This window comes from Symphalangus syndactylus, chromosome 19 (assembly GCF_028878055.3).
Source record: "Symphalangus syndactylus isolate Jambi chromosome 19, NHGRI_mSymSyn1-v2.1_pri, whole genome shotgun sequence".
NCBI lineage: Eukaryota > Metazoa > Chordata > Mammalia > Primates > Hylobatidae > Symphalangus > Symphalangus syndactylus.
The window spans coordinates 14,834,545-14,851,426 of NC_072434.2; the positions used below are offsets into that span (position 1 = coordinate 14,834,545).

The 16,882-nt window shown below is 41.8% G+C and overlaps 1 long non-coding RNA gene across 1 annotated transcript in view; it reads right to left on the reverse strand.

Moving 5' to 3' along the window:
- LOC129458514 (uncharacterized) overlaps positions 1-16,882 on the reverse strand; it is a 113,807-nt gene that overhangs the window by 25,005 nt on the left and 71,920 nt on the right. Inside the window, exon 4 of the long non-coding RNA XR_008649646.2 lies at positions 3,391-3,519. This is a non-coding gene — a long non-coding RNA (uncharacterized lncRNA). The remainder of the gene's footprint in view (positions 1-3,390; positions 3,520-16,882) is intronic.

Consider the following 16,882-nt stretch of genomic DNA (forward strand, 5'->3'; position numbering starts at 1 on the left):
TGCTAGACTTTCTCCAAGGGACTTAAACATATGAAATTATTTCAGAAAATGTAATCCTATCTTTTCACATTGACCAATTCTTCAAATTATCAGCCAGAGATACTGCTCCCTATTCCTGCCACCACATCCATGATTTCCGGTGGCACCACGAAATCCCTCTGGCAGGAAGGGGCCTGCCCCTGCCATCCAACCAACTTTCTTGAGGAGAATCAATGTAGAGAAGAGGAGGCAAAGAATCATGACCTTGAGGCCACCTGCAGCAGCATTCCCCCTGTAAGCATCATCACCCGCTCCTGCCATACCCAACTCATGCCTAGTTCTTCCGCCTTCCCTCCCACAGCCATGCTTAAAGGATGCAAGGGAGAGGCCATCTCTTTTAGTCACACTCATCATCCCAGATGGCCTCTGTGCCACAATCTTAACTTACATTTTTTTTTTCATTTGTTTAAGGTATTACCAAACTTCTCTCACTTGCCTCATTTAGTCCCCCCCAGTAACCTTGTGGTGTGGGTGTCACTGCACCATTTGCAAGAAAGGAGAGTGAGGCTTGAGGGAGTGCAGCAAGGGCCTGGCCCCCACGTCCCCCTTAGGAACTAGCAGAGCTGCAACTCAGACTCAGATTTTTCCCTCCCAGCCCTGAGCTTCTCCCCACTCCCTTGCACCCTGATTCAGGTAAGAGTGTGTGGTCTGTGCAATGATAAGTTTCCTGGGAGATGTAATATCTTCTCTGTATGTGAGGGTGGGGCGGACACTGTCCCCACTTGACACCCAGGAAGGCAGAGGAAATTAAAATTACATTTCCCAAGCAAGTGAAAAAGCACAGTGGGCCAAAGGATGGCTGGAATTTGAAGATGCCCAGCCCCCAAACAGACTAATCTTCCTGAGCCAGGGGCAAGAGATGCTGCTTGTCAGTTACCCAAGGCACACCAGATCGTTGCAGAGGCCACATGCCCTCCTTAACCATTGCACTGGATGTTAAATGAAGCAATTAAAGATGAAGGGGACATTTTAATTACCAGGCTTGGCCAGCTCCAAAGGGCCCCAAGTTTCAAGTGAATGTGAAGACTCAATTATGCTGAATGGGAGCAAGTCACCTGGCATCATGAGGCTGATTATCTGGAAGCCTGAGGTGGAGAAAAGGGATGCCAAAGAATAAAGCAAGGGAGAAAAGAGATGCCACGTGACAGAAAATTCATAAGACAGCAGGAAACTGCAAGAGATCCATAACATCCTGAAGTGTGGGATGAACCTGCCTCTCAAGGGAAAACGGGCCAATTAGTCCCATTAGCAATTTTAGAAATTCCCTCTTCTCTTCCCTCTAATGGATATACAATTTTCATTGTTTCAGCTTCAAGTATATCACGAACGTTTCACCTTTCTATCTTCCCCAAGCCAAGATTTCACCTACCTCCATCACCAGCAAGCCCAGGACAGATGCTATAGCAATGCTGCAGCCAGTCTGTCCTGTCCCGGGCATTCCAAACAAGGTTTACCCAGAGCCACCCCAAGAGGAAAGAGAAAGATGACTGGTTTGGGGGTTGCAATATATTATTTTTCATTTTTTGGAAATATTTTCTCAATAATGATCACTAAAACTCCAGTTTATATAGAATTACAAAGCCAGGCACAGTGGCCCATGCCTGTAATCCCAACAATTCGTGAGGCCAGGCAGGAGTATTACTTGAGGCCAGGAGTTTGAGACCAGCCTAGGGAGCAAAGCGAGATCTCATCTCTACACAATTTTTTTAAAAAAATTAGCTGGGTGTGGTGGCATGCACCTGCAGTCCTAACTACTCAGCAGGCTGAGGTGGGAGGATCTCTTGAGACCAAGAGTTCAAGGTTACGGTGAGCTATGTTCATACCACTGCACTACTGCCTGGGCAACAGAGCAAGACCCTGCTCCAAAAAAAAAAAAAAAGAATTACAATATTTTTTCTGCTTCCTCTTTTCTCAATCTATTTTAATATAAATTGGAATCCAGAAGGCAAACTAGTGAGAGGTGTGTCTAGAAAATAATGCAATTTTCCAAATTTAAGACTGCTACTCTTTTATGTACCATAAAACACAATATATCTATGAGTAGATTTTAAGCTGATACAGAGAGGCATTAGGCTCACCCTCTGGCCAAGTGATTTACCATCAGTCACTAGCCTTGAAACATGTTGGACTCAGATAAACTAACTGGTCAGTTCCAGAATGAAAACAAGAACTTCAGAATCTGGCCTTTTAGCCTTAGTACTTCTCCCAGGTAACATTGCATGGAATCTTTGGGGTTTTGCCTAATCTCTAAAAATAAATGCATGGTTCATTTGACCCTTAGTGGATTTGTCATCGTGTTTCATGTTTTCTACTCCTAAACTAACATATTTTGCCTCCACATAACCTGTCTACCCAACCCTAGAGGTGTCTAGAAATATGAATAAGAGTTATTAATGTACTCATCTTCACATCTCCTTATTTTCACTGGGCTAGGGCCAGCTAAGATCACTGGATAGTATTAGGAGGATGCCGGCTCTTTCTCTGAAGCAGAGAGGAGGGGCTGCAACCCCTTGGGTGGAGCTTGCCTCACAGCCCAGCAGGGAAAAGACCCTTTTCAGGCTGAAAGTCAGCAGCATCATAGGGAATGAGCTGACAGCTGAATAGGAAAGGAGACAATAGTTGCTTAAGAAGAGCAGGCCAGCGCCTGAGAAACGGGCCTGCCCGCTAATGAGTGGAACCAGCCCTGTGCTGCAAGCTGGGAGAAGGATGGAGCGCCTTTCAACGAAGATGCATTGTCTTCAGTGCCCAGAGCACAGACTTGCTTGTGAAAATCTGTGTCCCAGAATCCTGATCTGAGAAAGGTCTTCTGGAGGTCAAGTCCATTCCTCTGCCTTCATGATTTTAAATATCATCTAAACAATAGTATCTTTGCCTGTGTTTGGGGAAATGAAGAGTGGCACCTGGTCTATTCCAAAAAATCCCCAAGGAAATATACGTCTCAGCCCTTGTCATTTACCCAGCAATGTCCCCACCTCTCATACTGACAGAAAACAAATGTATGAAGTCATCGCCGCTGGTTGGCACAGACCCTCTCATGCCCCTTTCTCCCCTTTCCCACACTTTGTGTCATCAGATTAATTTATAAAAGCAGTTCTTCCACACCCTCTGAGACAGCTAGGAAAGCTTTGTTTTGGTTTTGACAGATGGGGAAACCAAGGCAGAAAGAGTAATTGAGCCAGGGGCCCTGAGGACTGGTGCATTCTGGTTCTCATCCCACCCAAGCCTGCCAATGTCTCTTCTCCATGGAGCAGAAGAATGGATGGTCTCTTTCTCTTTCCCCCTGTAATTAAATCAGACCGGCCCCACTTCAGTAAAAACAACATTTGTTTAGGGAGAAAAGGGGGAACTCACCGTGTGGTGTGGCCTTCCCTTTGAGCTGCCCTGACAGAAACAACACCGGGCCCATGTGTGCCCGTCGGCTTTCTTTTGTAGTAGGCGCCATTCATCACTGCCTGCCTTTCGGGGCAGCTAAGCGGAAGGCTGGAAAGGGAAAGGAAAAAAAAATGACACAAGCTTCCAAAAACACAGTGGTGATTTTTCTCTTTTCTTTTTTATTTTAAAGTCCAAAATGTAAAGTGCAGGGCTCAGTTAATCAGAGGGCTAATGCTTTCCATTTCAAAGCTCCTTTAATCTAAAGAGACATTTCACAAATATCTCTTCTCCAGGCATCCCCTCTCCCATCCCATTAATAATATAATAATGCTGCCTTAAATTGAAAGAGTAGGAGTAGATTGGAGTGGTGTGTGCAAATTCACTCATCCATCCTCCCAGGTCTGAATTCAGACCTGCCACCCCAGTGATCTGCAAATAACAAATAAGACCTCCACTTTTTGAAATGTACTCTGTGGAGCCACTTTGCTTTTAGGAAACCCAACATATGAAGCACTTAGCAAATAGGCAAATCTCCTTCATTACGAAAGGTATGGGGGAAAAGGGACCTGCTAATGGAAGCCTATACTGGGAGTTGGGAAGCCTTGGTTCAACCTCACTCATAGCTCATTAATGCACGAGCATATTTATTCTACTGTAAACAAGTACACACTATGTCCCAGCCCCTCTGCTAAGGGTTGAGGTTAACAGGTGAACAAAACACAATCTCCTTCGAGCATTCCAGGCCTGGCTCAGCCACTGATGAGCTATGTCCTTGAGTTAGTTGCTCAAGCAATTTGGGTCTCAGATCTCCCTTTTGAAGAAAAAAAAATAATAGCTGGCTTCCCTCTAGGTTGCAGAGTGAGAAGGTAGTAAACCGGTGCATTTAAGTGTTTCTTTACAGATCATTAACTACTATGGGGAATGGAGGGTCATAGGAATAATAGAATTTTTGAGCTAGCAGGAACCAAAGAAATCAACTATTCCAACCTTTTCATATAAGAAGAGGGTCTTAGAACTAAAATGTCAGGAGCCTGCATCTGTAGAAAAGCCATCAGAAATGAAAACAAAGCATCTTTGAAATAATAATATAAGACAGACGGTGACGTTAGACAATGTCTACCAATTCTCAGGGCTGGGTGGGGAGCTGGTGCACAGGAATAACAATCAGGAAACTCAGGTTCTAGTCCAGCATTTTTCACTAACCAGCTAAGTCCGTGGACGGTGATTTAAGTCCCAATTCTGTTGGTCATCTGTACAATAAGAATCACGGAGGGTAAAAAGAGTGCAATAGGAAGACTTTGGAGTTATATAATTTTTGAGGTCTGTCTCCACCACATCTTAGCTGCTTAGCTGTGCAATCTGGAGTAAATTAACTAAAAGTGACTCTCTGAGCCTCAGCTTCCTCATCTGTAAATTGGGCATAGCTCCACCTCCCTAATGAGGTTGTTAAAATTAAATATGGCAAAGCATATAAAGTACTTTGAACATGGTGAGTACTTTTAATAAATGTTAATTCCTCTTCTTCCTAGATAACCTCTACTAGCATTAAAATTCTATGACTATGAAATGTCTCCTTAAAATGTGAGCTCATATATGAATACTGACTTTACTGCCTTCTCACCTAACAAGGTAGAAAGGAGCTAGACACTTTCTCTAATAGAAGTTGGAATGGAGATCCAGAAGTGTGACAACTCTCTCAAAGTCACAGACATGAGTCACAAAAATGGGCGTTAAGCAAATATCTTTGCTTCTAGCCTGGAAGTATTTCTCAAAGCAGGCATCTGTAACTAAGAGAGGGAAGCACCTCACTATCTATCAGCCACATCACCATGAACTCAAATGGTTTAAAAGAACAGTAAAAAGGAGACAAAAAAACTCATAGTATGGAGTTCTGACTTTACCACTGATATTTCATTTAACTTCAATAACCCCGTAGGGTAGTACATATCCCCATTTTATAGATGAGAAAATACAGGAACAAAGGGGTGAAGAAATTTGCCCAGTGTTCCTAAGACTGGTGAGCAACGTAGCCAGAATTCATCAAGGTATAAGGCAAGTCCTCTCTGCTCACATCACACAGCCTTGGGGTCATCACCATGGTGTGTACATGCCAAGTAAATCTTTACCGTCAACAGATCTCTGTGCCACCAAAAAGGACTCAATCCCTAAAGCCATGCAAGGAACTCTCTCTTCTACATCACAATCTCATTTATAATCTTTGATATGAAGCCCCGAAAGAGTATTTTCCAGCCTGAAATGTAAATGTAGCTTTTCCTACACACTTCCTCAGAGTCAAAGAGAAAGACCAAAGGGACCTAGAGCTTCTAGGGAGAGTAGTCAACATCTCTGACCATCCCTAGGTAAACAGAACTGCTGATTTCACAGGCATCAAAGAGTCCCAGGACAAGGGAACATGTGGCATGCTTTAAGGCTAAAGCCAGCAGCTGACAATAAATGAAAAAAGACTTTTCTAACAAAATGAATGTAAATGAGAAGAGAAGCCCCTGGTTAGGGAAGTTATTCTAGCAAGTGGCTATATAAATGTCTTTATATTGTTATTTCCAATATTAGTTTGTTGTTCCTCCATGAAAGCTGATTTATTTGAAATGTTATTACTAGAAACACCCTAATCTTTTGGTAATAATTCATATACTGGAAGATTACAGTTTTGGAAGGCAGCCCAGTGCTGTCTGGAATCCTATTTATGGATTAAAGGATTTGAACAGCATTGCAAGCAAGATCTCTAAAGAGTAGGATAATGTAAACCTGGTTCCATATAAAATGCTTTACCCCAGCTATAGTAACCCCATTAAAGTCAGATTGTTAGAGGACACTGGGCACGATGACTTTCATTACACTAAACCGGGATATCACTGCCCCCGAAGAGCAAGGATTTTTCAAGCCCAGTTGCCCCTGATTTTGACAGACTATGCTTAATTTTGTGTTTTCCCTTTCTCCTAGGACATGCCAGCCTTACGTAATAGGTCTTGACTTTTTGAAAGGCTATATTCAGGTGAAAGAAGGAAAAAATTATTGTCATAGCAAAGGCAACAGCGAAGCTAATGGGGTTCATTGACAAAGGGAGGACAACATGTACCCAGTGCTTTTTGTTCTCAGAAAGCTTCAGGTTAAGACTGATCCCTGCTCTGCCAAAAGTGCACCTTTATAGAGCAATTTAGGCCATGACACTGGGAAAAAGCAGAGAAGACTAAATGAATTTGGCAAGAGAGGGCAAGGGTCACTATAGACCATAATAAGGGCAAAGCACTAACGAGATCCAGGATGACCTACAGAGACAAAAGAGCCCTAACGTGCTCTTCCCTTTGAGGGCTCTTGGGGACAAGTAGTGAGGTGATGCATGTTAGACTCAGATCACCTGGTTGCACTATTTATTGGCTGTGTTGCCATGGGCTGGTCACTTAACCTCTTTGAACCTGAGTTTCCTCATCTTTAAAGAGAGAAAGTCTACTTGAAAGGCTGTTATGAGTATTTAATGAGATCATAGATGACAAATGTCCAAAACAGAGATGGTGGTCAAGGAATGGCCATGAGTATTATCAAACAACTGGCACATTACACAAAGATGGTCACCAGTTGCTAAATCAAAGGATCTTAATTTTGTACTTCACTTTTCTATCACACACTCCTGCAAGGTGCTGAACCAAAACTGCCATTAGAACTAGCTGGGCTCAATAGAAGAATAGAGACAGCGGGAGGGAAGCAGCGGGGAGAAAGAACAGACCAATGTCACCTTCTCCTTCAGCAGAACCACTGCCTATTAAGACAGAGTCATCAAGCACCTCATGAACATCATCTGCCACATAAATAATGGATAATAATTCTAATTATACCACCACCTAAAACTTGTCTTAGGAAGTCTTTATTTTTTTTCCTCCAACTTATTCCAGTCACCTCAACCAGATCCTATTTTATTTTATGATTTCCACCCTCTGTTCAATGACTCAGGTCTGGGTTCTGAATTAGACAGTGTATAGAGGGGAAGATTTCCATTCAGGCCCAGTGGGAAAAAGGGAACCATCCCAGGGCAATTGGGGGCTATAGACCAGCAGAGAGCTGTATTTTATAAAAGATTAGACTTTGGACTGCCTGTGTGAGAATCACTTGGAACAGCAGGGCAGGGGAGGGGGGTGGTCCTTATTTAAAATCCAGGTTTCTGGATTCTACCCCAGATCCATTAAATCAGTATAACTAAGAATGAGACTTGGGAATCTGCACTCTCAACAAGCTCCCCAGTGGAACTTTATGTACACTAAACATTGAGAATGGCTCATCCAGGGATTCCTAAGGGAGAAGAAGCCAATGAATATCAATGTCATTCAGGACTTCCAGGGAGTACGATGATAAAGAACATTGTATTGTATTCTACCGATTACAAAACACATCCACAAACATTATCTCATACTAAACAGTGTGCACACAAACAAGATAAATATGTCCGTACTGTACATTATTTATATTGATAAACAATACAGTTCACTTCATGGACTCAGCACTATCAAAGAAAGGGCTGCTCTACATAAATAAATTTGCCAAGGAAAAAAATGGGGATTTAACTTTTTGAATGCCAAGCATTTGAAACTATTTGTCGTATCATATTTTTTAATTAACCTAAACAGCCCCCTGCCTTAATAAACCAAATATCTCAAACATAACTTAACATTATATTGACTTAGGGTCACCACTAGCAGCGTCTTCTTGTGCACGGAGCTGTAAAAGCAATGATGTTCAGTGAGAAACTGAGGGCATTATTTATATAAAACACTGTTTTTCTAACATCTTATGGCCCCAGTCTTGAAGCATTTTGCTTGTCATTTGTAGTTTTGCTGACTCTCCTTTGATGGACTAGCCAGTGTCACTTCCCACCACTAAGAGGAAAAGCACTCCCTCCCCATCCTTTTGAATTGACTACTTATATTATTCTAAGGTAGAAGAAAATTGAGAAAGTATTATCATCTTAAGTACAAGGAGAGGAAATTAACTCTGAAGTTTTATGAATAGATAATCCTTAGAGTAATATTCAAGAGGTTGAGTATGAGTTGTATGGACTGCATTTTATCTGCTTATAGGTCTTTTTACTTACTTTGGTTCCAGCTGTCTTCAGGAAGTTGAAGTGGGCGTGTATCTGACTTCTGGCTAAGAGAAGTTAATGATTGCATAGCCCTGAGGCTCTCAGAGCTGAGTGCCTGTTTACCAAGAAGATCTTGACCAAGGACCTAGAGTCACTTGTATACTTGCCACCATAGCATAAAGGGAAGAAAAATGGGAAAGCAGGATCGCTCAGAGAGAGAAGATTTAATATTGCTGGATGAATTAGTAAGAATTATTTCTGTTACGACTGTCAGATAAACACCTGAGATTAGTTTAAGAACCGGGAGAGATTTATTAGCTCACAAAACTGTCAGGTTTCTTTCTCTCCATAGCTCTTGTTTCTGCTGCTGTGTGTGTTGACAGCACCCACTTCTACTGCAGATGGACTTTCTTCATGCCACAGGAAGCCTGCCTGCATTCAAGGATGGTGAGGCAGGAGCAGTTCCCCAAAGGAGGTGGTGTACATGGTGGCGAAGCAACGGTTCAAGCTCCAACTGATAAGAGTGTCAGGAACAAATCAGGTAAGGATGAAGAACCATGTCTCCCCACCCACAGAGGTTAGCTCAGGGCAGCAGGAGCAGCAGGGAAATATATATATACATATATATATATATATACACACACATATATATACACATATATACACACACATATATATATACACATATATATGTATATATATATACACACACACACATATATATATGTAATCACACACGAACACATACACATATGTACATGTATCTATGTTAATATCATGTCATGGCCACCTTTCCCTGTGGAATCCCCACCCGGAGGATTTAGTGAGGAGAAAACTCGATTTCAGTGGCTCTACATCAGTCGAGGAAGACTAGATTATGTTGTGGTAACCAATAACCTGCAAATCTTAGTGACTTAACATAATGAAGCTCTTATCTCACAACGCTAGTGCATGGCAGTACAAGATGGTGGGTGAATAAATGCCTGACCTATGTCAATGCAGGCTAGTTGCACCCAATTAAGCTAGTCCCTTCCTCCCTTCCTGTTCGTCATTGCTTGCTCATCATTGTCCTCACTCTGGGACCAAGCTGATGGAGCACCTGCCTTCTGAGAGAGGTGAATCACATCTCTGCTCTAGGAGCATTTGTCTGAAAGTGGCCCTTCTGCTTCTATTTAGGCAAGTAAGTGCAGTCCTATCATGCATCTGGAAAATATTTAATGGACAATGCTAATGACTACCAAAGACTCTGGGGATGTCCCAGCATCAGAGGTAACGGGAATTGAGAGAGGAAATAATGGAACCCTACTAGACTCTACCTAGGGAATGTAGCATTTGGGGCTCATTTCTACTCCTCTATCCCTTATCTTCACCACTTTGCACCACTCCACTGGAACCAAATGTGACAGAGAACAGGACTATTTTGGTCATGACATAATATTAACATAGATATATGTGTATATATATATATATACATATGTATGTATGTTTGTGTGTCTGTATATCTATACATAATATACGTAGCAGATATATGTATGTGCATAATACATACATAACATATATTATGTTCTTCTATGGAGCCCAGCTAGTTCTAAGGGCACTTTTGGTTCAGCACCTTGCAGGAGTGTGTGACAGGAAAGTGAAGTACAAAATTAAGAGTCTTTGATTTAGAAGCTGGTAACCATTTTTCTATATTGTGCCAGCTGCTTGATAATACTCATGGCCATGTATAATAAATACCTATATATTTATTATATATATATATTCCCCTGTAGAATCCCCATGTACATATATGTGTGTGTGTATGTGTGTATATATATGTGTGTATATATATATATATATATATATGATGTATATATGATGATAAGAGAAGAAAAATCTGGGAGGGGGCAGTGGAAGGGCTCTAACTCTGACCAGGGTTACCTGGAAGAAGTAGCAGGGATGACATTCATCCAAAAAATGATCCATTGATAAACCCAGTGTAACACCATATGTAGGACTGAAAAACAACAGCAACAACAACAACAACAACAAAACCTTCCAAACCATAAGAGAGAGAAGAGAAATAAAGTGGGGTAGGATGAAGGAGGAAAGGAAGAAAAGAAGAATGGAAGAAGGAAGGAAGCAAGGGAGGGAGGAACTTAATTGGGTGCCATTAGCCTATATTAACATAGGTCAGGCATTTATTCACCCAGTATTTGCTAATCTTCTAGTCTATTGATCAAGTACCCAAGTTAGAAAGATGACTAAGACACAGTCCTTGCTTCAAGAACTTAATGTCCGTAGACAAAAAGGCAAGCAAACAGAAAACATAAACAAAGGGAGGTACAGCTCTGTCAGAAACAAACACAAAGGTTGTTGGGCACCCCCAGAATGGATACCTAGCTCTAATCTAATCCATAGCAGTTAACTATAAATGGCCTCAAGATAAAGGAAATTGCTCAGGTGAATCCTAAAGGGTGAATAGAAGTTAACCAGAAAAGACTAGATGATTTCAGAGAGAATATTCCAAAAAGGTGGGAGTGCATGTGAAAGGAATCCCTGGTGAGGGATGGGTGCTCTCAGTAGCATGGAATTCCAATGGGGATGATAGCAAAAGGTGAGATCGAGACCCATGAAGGGTCTTTTGTGGCTTGCAAAGAACTTAGATTTTATCCTAAGATAAATGAAGAGAATTTTAAGCAAGACACTGAAATGATCAGATTCACATTTTGGAACAGTTGTTGTGCCTAAATTATAGAGGATGAACTGAAGAAGTGCAAGACTGGAGGCAGGGGTGGGAAACAGCCAGGGAGCTCTTCTAGTCATCCAGGCAAATATATGTGTACATATTGAAAGCATGAATTGAATCTGTGGCAGCAGCAGGAGAGGTGGGTATCAAAAAAATCCCATCCTAATTAGTTACTTGGGGAAACAGGTACTTGGAAAGGGAGATAAATGGGATCTGGAGTTATTTGGACCAGGGTAGAGACCATTTCATTGATTTTCTCCCTTGGGACTTGATACTAAAAAATGTTTGCTGACAGCCATGACACTGAGAGGATAAAGTAGATTGGGGTGATCACATCTCCTACACTCTGTCAACCTCATTCCCCTAGAAATCATCAACTACATGATTTTGAAGAAGCAAATTTAGCATTGCAAGAGGCACCTCTAATAAATAACAGGGGTAAATAACTTATCTGGTTAAAAAAAAAAATCCAAAAGAATCAGGTAGGCTATACCCCAGGTGGACTTAGATGCCAAGAGGATAAGGCATTTAGGGGGATCTTCCTCTCCATCCCCACAGAACTCACCAATAGCTTCAGAGAGCTCAGTTTATGGGTCTATAGGTCAATAGAAAACAATGTGGAAATAGTTACTGCACCACTTCACAAACCACAGCTCGTAAATGATTGTTTTTGTCTTAACGTACTAAAAAGATTACCAGTCTTCCAGCAGTGCAGTCTTTTGGAGACATCTCGAACTCAGCCCATCAATGAGACCATAGTGTCAAGGAGGAAGAGTCTACACATTTGGTGGCCATGGTCACTGCAGGAAATGCCCAAGACTCATCAAAAATAAGATGACTAAATCTGTTGTCCTTCCTCCAAGATTAAAAAGGAGACTCAGAGGTAGTTTGAGATAACCAATCTCCTCCAACCAACCAAACTTATTATAATAGACAGGAGGAGAAAGGATAGAAGCTGGACTGTTGGAAAATGGGGCAAAGGGGAAATTCAAGGAAACTGTTCATCTGAATATAGGGCCCTTGTTTTCAATTCATCATCTTTTTTGGGGGGTTGCAGGGGAGGGCACAACACCAAAGTGTCAGATATAGGAAAGGCCATCAAATCTAATGAAATATATAGTCTCAATATCCTCTTTTTCTACTTTGCCAATCTTGCATTTTGTATTTCAGAAACAAGCCTATGCTGCTCTAGGAAGAGTCCCTCTGCATTGTGAATAATTCACACAGCCTGCTAACATCCTCAGTGCCTTGCTAGCTCAAGGGCTGAATGGAGAGTGCAGGACTCTGAGACTGGAATATGAGTTTCTGACAGTACCCAAGAAGTTACAGTCAGCCACATCACACTGAAACCACTCCTCCTTCCCCACCATGATAAGGCATAAATTCTCAGCTGTACCATTTTCTCTTCTTGTGAGGATGGTGGGCAGGCCAGGGTGTAAGAATGGCAACTACAAGGCTTCCAACACATTCTTCCAATCAGGGGCAAGCCTTTCATCTAATCAGCACCTGTTTTGGGGAAAACAGCTGAAAGTACATGGTGTCTTGTTTTGTGTGGATGTTCAACATACTCCTCTGCATTGAACAAGGTGTTGCATTTTGCCTTTGTCCTGTGCTTGGCATGTTGCCAAGGAAGGGAGGGCCTCAAGATGTGGCATGCAGGAAGGATTGCTCAACTGGACATTTTGATGTGGTCTCATAGACAGAAGGATTTGAGTCCCTGACAAGGAGTGATTTGAAATCCTTTTCTAAGAGTCCCCTCTGCTTCCAGCCCTAGTCTAAGTATATCCTCCATCAGTTCTTTATGATGTCTGAATTTCCACCATGATAGTATCATTCTTTGAATAATAACGTTGCTTTCCCATAGTCTGCTATTAAAATGTAAACCAGCCTGGGAGGGAGTAATGCTTCAGGCTTTGATCAACCATTAGCCTCTCAGATATCATCTTTGGAATAGGACAGAAAAAGTTAGCATTATTTTAGTCCTGGGTGCCCAGGTGAGAAAAGACAGGATAGGATGGGGTCACTTTATGATGGAAAAAGAGCATAAATCAGGAGAGTAAACAACTCCTATATCCCTCACTTACCCACTTGTTCAAGGCCAGACTTAACTGGAGGCTCAGCCTCCATTAGATTTTAGGTGCTAGAGAAATTTCTAGAGAAATTTAGGGCAAAGGTTCACTTTCAAGTACAATTGAACCCCATTTCTTTCCAGCAAAGTGGAATGCAAATTGATGTTTTTATACCAGTGTATCAATGTAAGGATATCTCTATTTTTTCCAAGGACCATATCAGCAATTCTGTCAAACTTTCAGTAAACATTAGTTTGCTGGCACTTTAATTTATCTTCTCTGTCTGCACATCTACCTACTCCCAAAAGAGAGAAAAGAAAAAAAAAAGCTTTTCTGTCTAGTCATTAATGATGTATACACAGTCACTTAAGAGAACTAAGGAAGATATTCTTCAAGGAAGCATGATTTTAGGTTTTTGGTTTTATTGTAAAACAAATAACTGCCTCCGAGTGTGTATGCCATTTCAAACATTTTCTATATTGGGGTTTCCAGTACCATTCTTAGAGAAATAATGTCTCAGCAGAATATCACATTTTTTACTGGACTTAAGGAAATAGCTTTAATTTAGAGGGGGATGTGGAGGAAGAATTTCTCAGAAGGAAGGCTGCTAAACTGTGGAACAAGATACCAAGAACTATTGTGGGAGCTCCTTTGGCAGAGTTCCTGCTAAAATGGGACTATCAAGGTTAAAGTCCTGTCTTAAGAGAGAGGGGCACTGGCACAGATGACCCCAGGAACTCATTTTCAACGTTCAAGTGCCATAATCCTAAATCCTGATGCTTTCCCTTTGGGTCCTTTGACAAAGCAAGAAAGTAGACGCCAGGCATGGTGGCTCACGCCTGTAATCCCAGTACTTTGGGAGGCTGAGGTTGGCGGATCACCTGAGGGAAGGAGTTTGAGACCGGCCTGGCTAACATGGTGAAACCCCGTTTCTACTAAAAATACAAAAAAATTAGCTGGGTATGGTGGTGTGCACCTGTAATCCCAGCTACTTGGGAGGCTGAGGCAAGAGAATCGCTTGAACCCAGGAAGCAGAGGTTGCAGTGAGCTGAGATAGCGCCATTGCACTCCAGCGTGGACAACAAGAGTGAAACTCTGCCTCAAAAAAAAGAAAAAAAAAAAAAAGGAGAATACTTTGTCCATCCTGTGCTCATTACGTGCTGAGAAATCTAATGAGATAAAAGCTCAGGTTTGCATAAGAAGTAAATCAGAAGACTATGGCTCCACAAATTCTGAACAGAGCCTATCCTGATAAATAAAATGTGACATTCATAACAAACAAACCAAAAAGCAGATAAAGAATGAGAGTCCTCAGCATTAATGCTGGAAAACCTTTGGCGATAAATAAGTAATATTATAATAAAAGATATTATAATGCGTTGTCATTTGCAGGGAGAAATGTAATATAGTCTGAGGAGGAAGATAGATAGCTCAAGTTGTTTCTCTGACAGTGGAAGTAATAGCTATTGAATGTTATGTTTAGCATATCATAAAATCAGTGTTAGCAGGCAAGACAGCCCTCAAGCCGTCCTGAAGTCCACATTCAGCCTTTTGACATTAGCAAGAAAAAAGCCTGGAATGCAGCTCGACCGGGATGGATGGTCTCAATTCAAACCAAATTGGAAGAGACAGAGCTTCCCTCGGCCCCGCAAGCCCTCAGCCTGAAGTGGAAATGAACTTGGGGGTGACTGGAATATGTCTTTCTTCAGTCTTCTCCATACTTGCCATCCCCCAAGAGCTTCCTGACAATTGTAGGAGCAAAGCTGTAAAGCTTGAATTCCTGTAGCACTGGAAACTTTGCTGAGGATGATGAAATCAGTTCTCTCTATATACTGAGGAACCATTAGCCAATTCCAGTTTCCTGCAGAGGTGCTGAAAATCCTTCTTCATCTACACATGGCTCTGTCATATTGCCTGAAATGCTTCCATTTTTATTATGTAAGTTGCATCTCATCCACCTGAGGGAGAAGAGAGAGCCACGTGTATCCACGAGATGATGGAACCTGACCTCCTCACATTCGACAAGCTGTGCAGTCTTGCTCATTCTAGGGACAGGAATGCCAGAAGGCAAAAATAATTCAGCTAAGCACCCACACAGGAAGGGGTCTTCACTTGTGCCAAATGTACACAAAAAGAACATTTTTTAATTTATTTTGTTTTTAGTGTATTATTTGCTCAGAGAGCTCACTGATAACATATCCTGGGTAAAATGCCGTTTTCAAGGCTACCAAAAAAATTTAAAGAATGCACTAAGAGAAGTTTACCTGCATGCAATTGAATTTCTTCATTCTGATGCAGTCTATGGGATGAATATGAGAAGGGATTGGGAGGATAGGCCTCAGCCACTGCTTTCCAGAAGCCAGAATGGTAGAACTAGAATCTGAACACTGCTACTTCTGAGCTCCACAGGCTGGAAACAGTAGGGACCTGGGATGCTGTGGTGCAGCTGGGTTCAGAAGAATGGAGGGGGAAGACCAGAGGAAAAGACATCTGTCTTATTTCCTGAGAGAATTGGAATCACTAGGAATATTTCTTCCTTTCTATCTTATCTTCAAGATGGAAATTCCATCAGAAAACTCTAGTTCCTTCTCTCTACCACCACCATCAATCTCAGAGAGGGAAACTAGGGTCCTTCACTCCCAAAGGATGCTAGGACCCACCAAGAAGAGCTCTGGGCAGAGTAGCTGGTCAGGGGGCTGGTGAAGGCAGTGTGTGTGTGGGTACTTGGGGAAGGCTGCACCAACCAGTATAGGCAGGTCGACCACTCCTTTTCTTCCTTATGTTGTGGTTCATTAACCTTATAGAGAGCAGAGACACACATTTACTGAAGATCTTCTATGCAGCAGGCTCTGTGCTAGGCATGCTGTGTACAGCCCATCCTCTGCTGTCAAGAGAATGAGACATAGATTCTTGATATCAAGAATAAGACCAGGCTCACAAATGCAGCCAACTCAGCTCTGATGCCCATGGCCAATTTCCATTCAACTTAAATAGCATGCACACGAAAGGCATCTTGGAATAACAATTAAGATCATGAGCTTTGAAAACCTAGGTACTTGACTTTGTATCCTACTTTAACTACTTTCTAGTTCTGTGACCCTTGGCAAGTTATCTCAAGCTCTCTGAGCACTGGGTTTCAATATAGTAAAAACAGACAATTATTGTTGTTACTTCATGGGACAATTTAATGAGCTCAAGGATGTGAAGCACTTTGTGCAACAAATAGTAAATGCTCGATAAATGTTGGCCGAAAGAAGTTATAGAAGTGCCAGGCACTGGGCTTGAAGTTGGGATACCCAGATGGTTAATGCATTGCCCTCTAGGAGCTTAGAGTCTAATACAGATGAATAACTGTAGCAAGATGGCAAAAACACATACCAAGCTGCCTGCTCAGTACAAATAACTTCCTTGGTTGAGATTTTTTATGAAATAACTTCTTTGGTTGAGATTGTTTCTTGCAAGGGGATTTTTAAGACTGAGAGATTTTCCTCTTCCAAGTGTGTACAAATGAGATAACATTGTCTAATGAAAAGTCCCTGGATGGAGAAAGCAGGGACTACAGTTCTAAAGCATTCTAGTTCCACC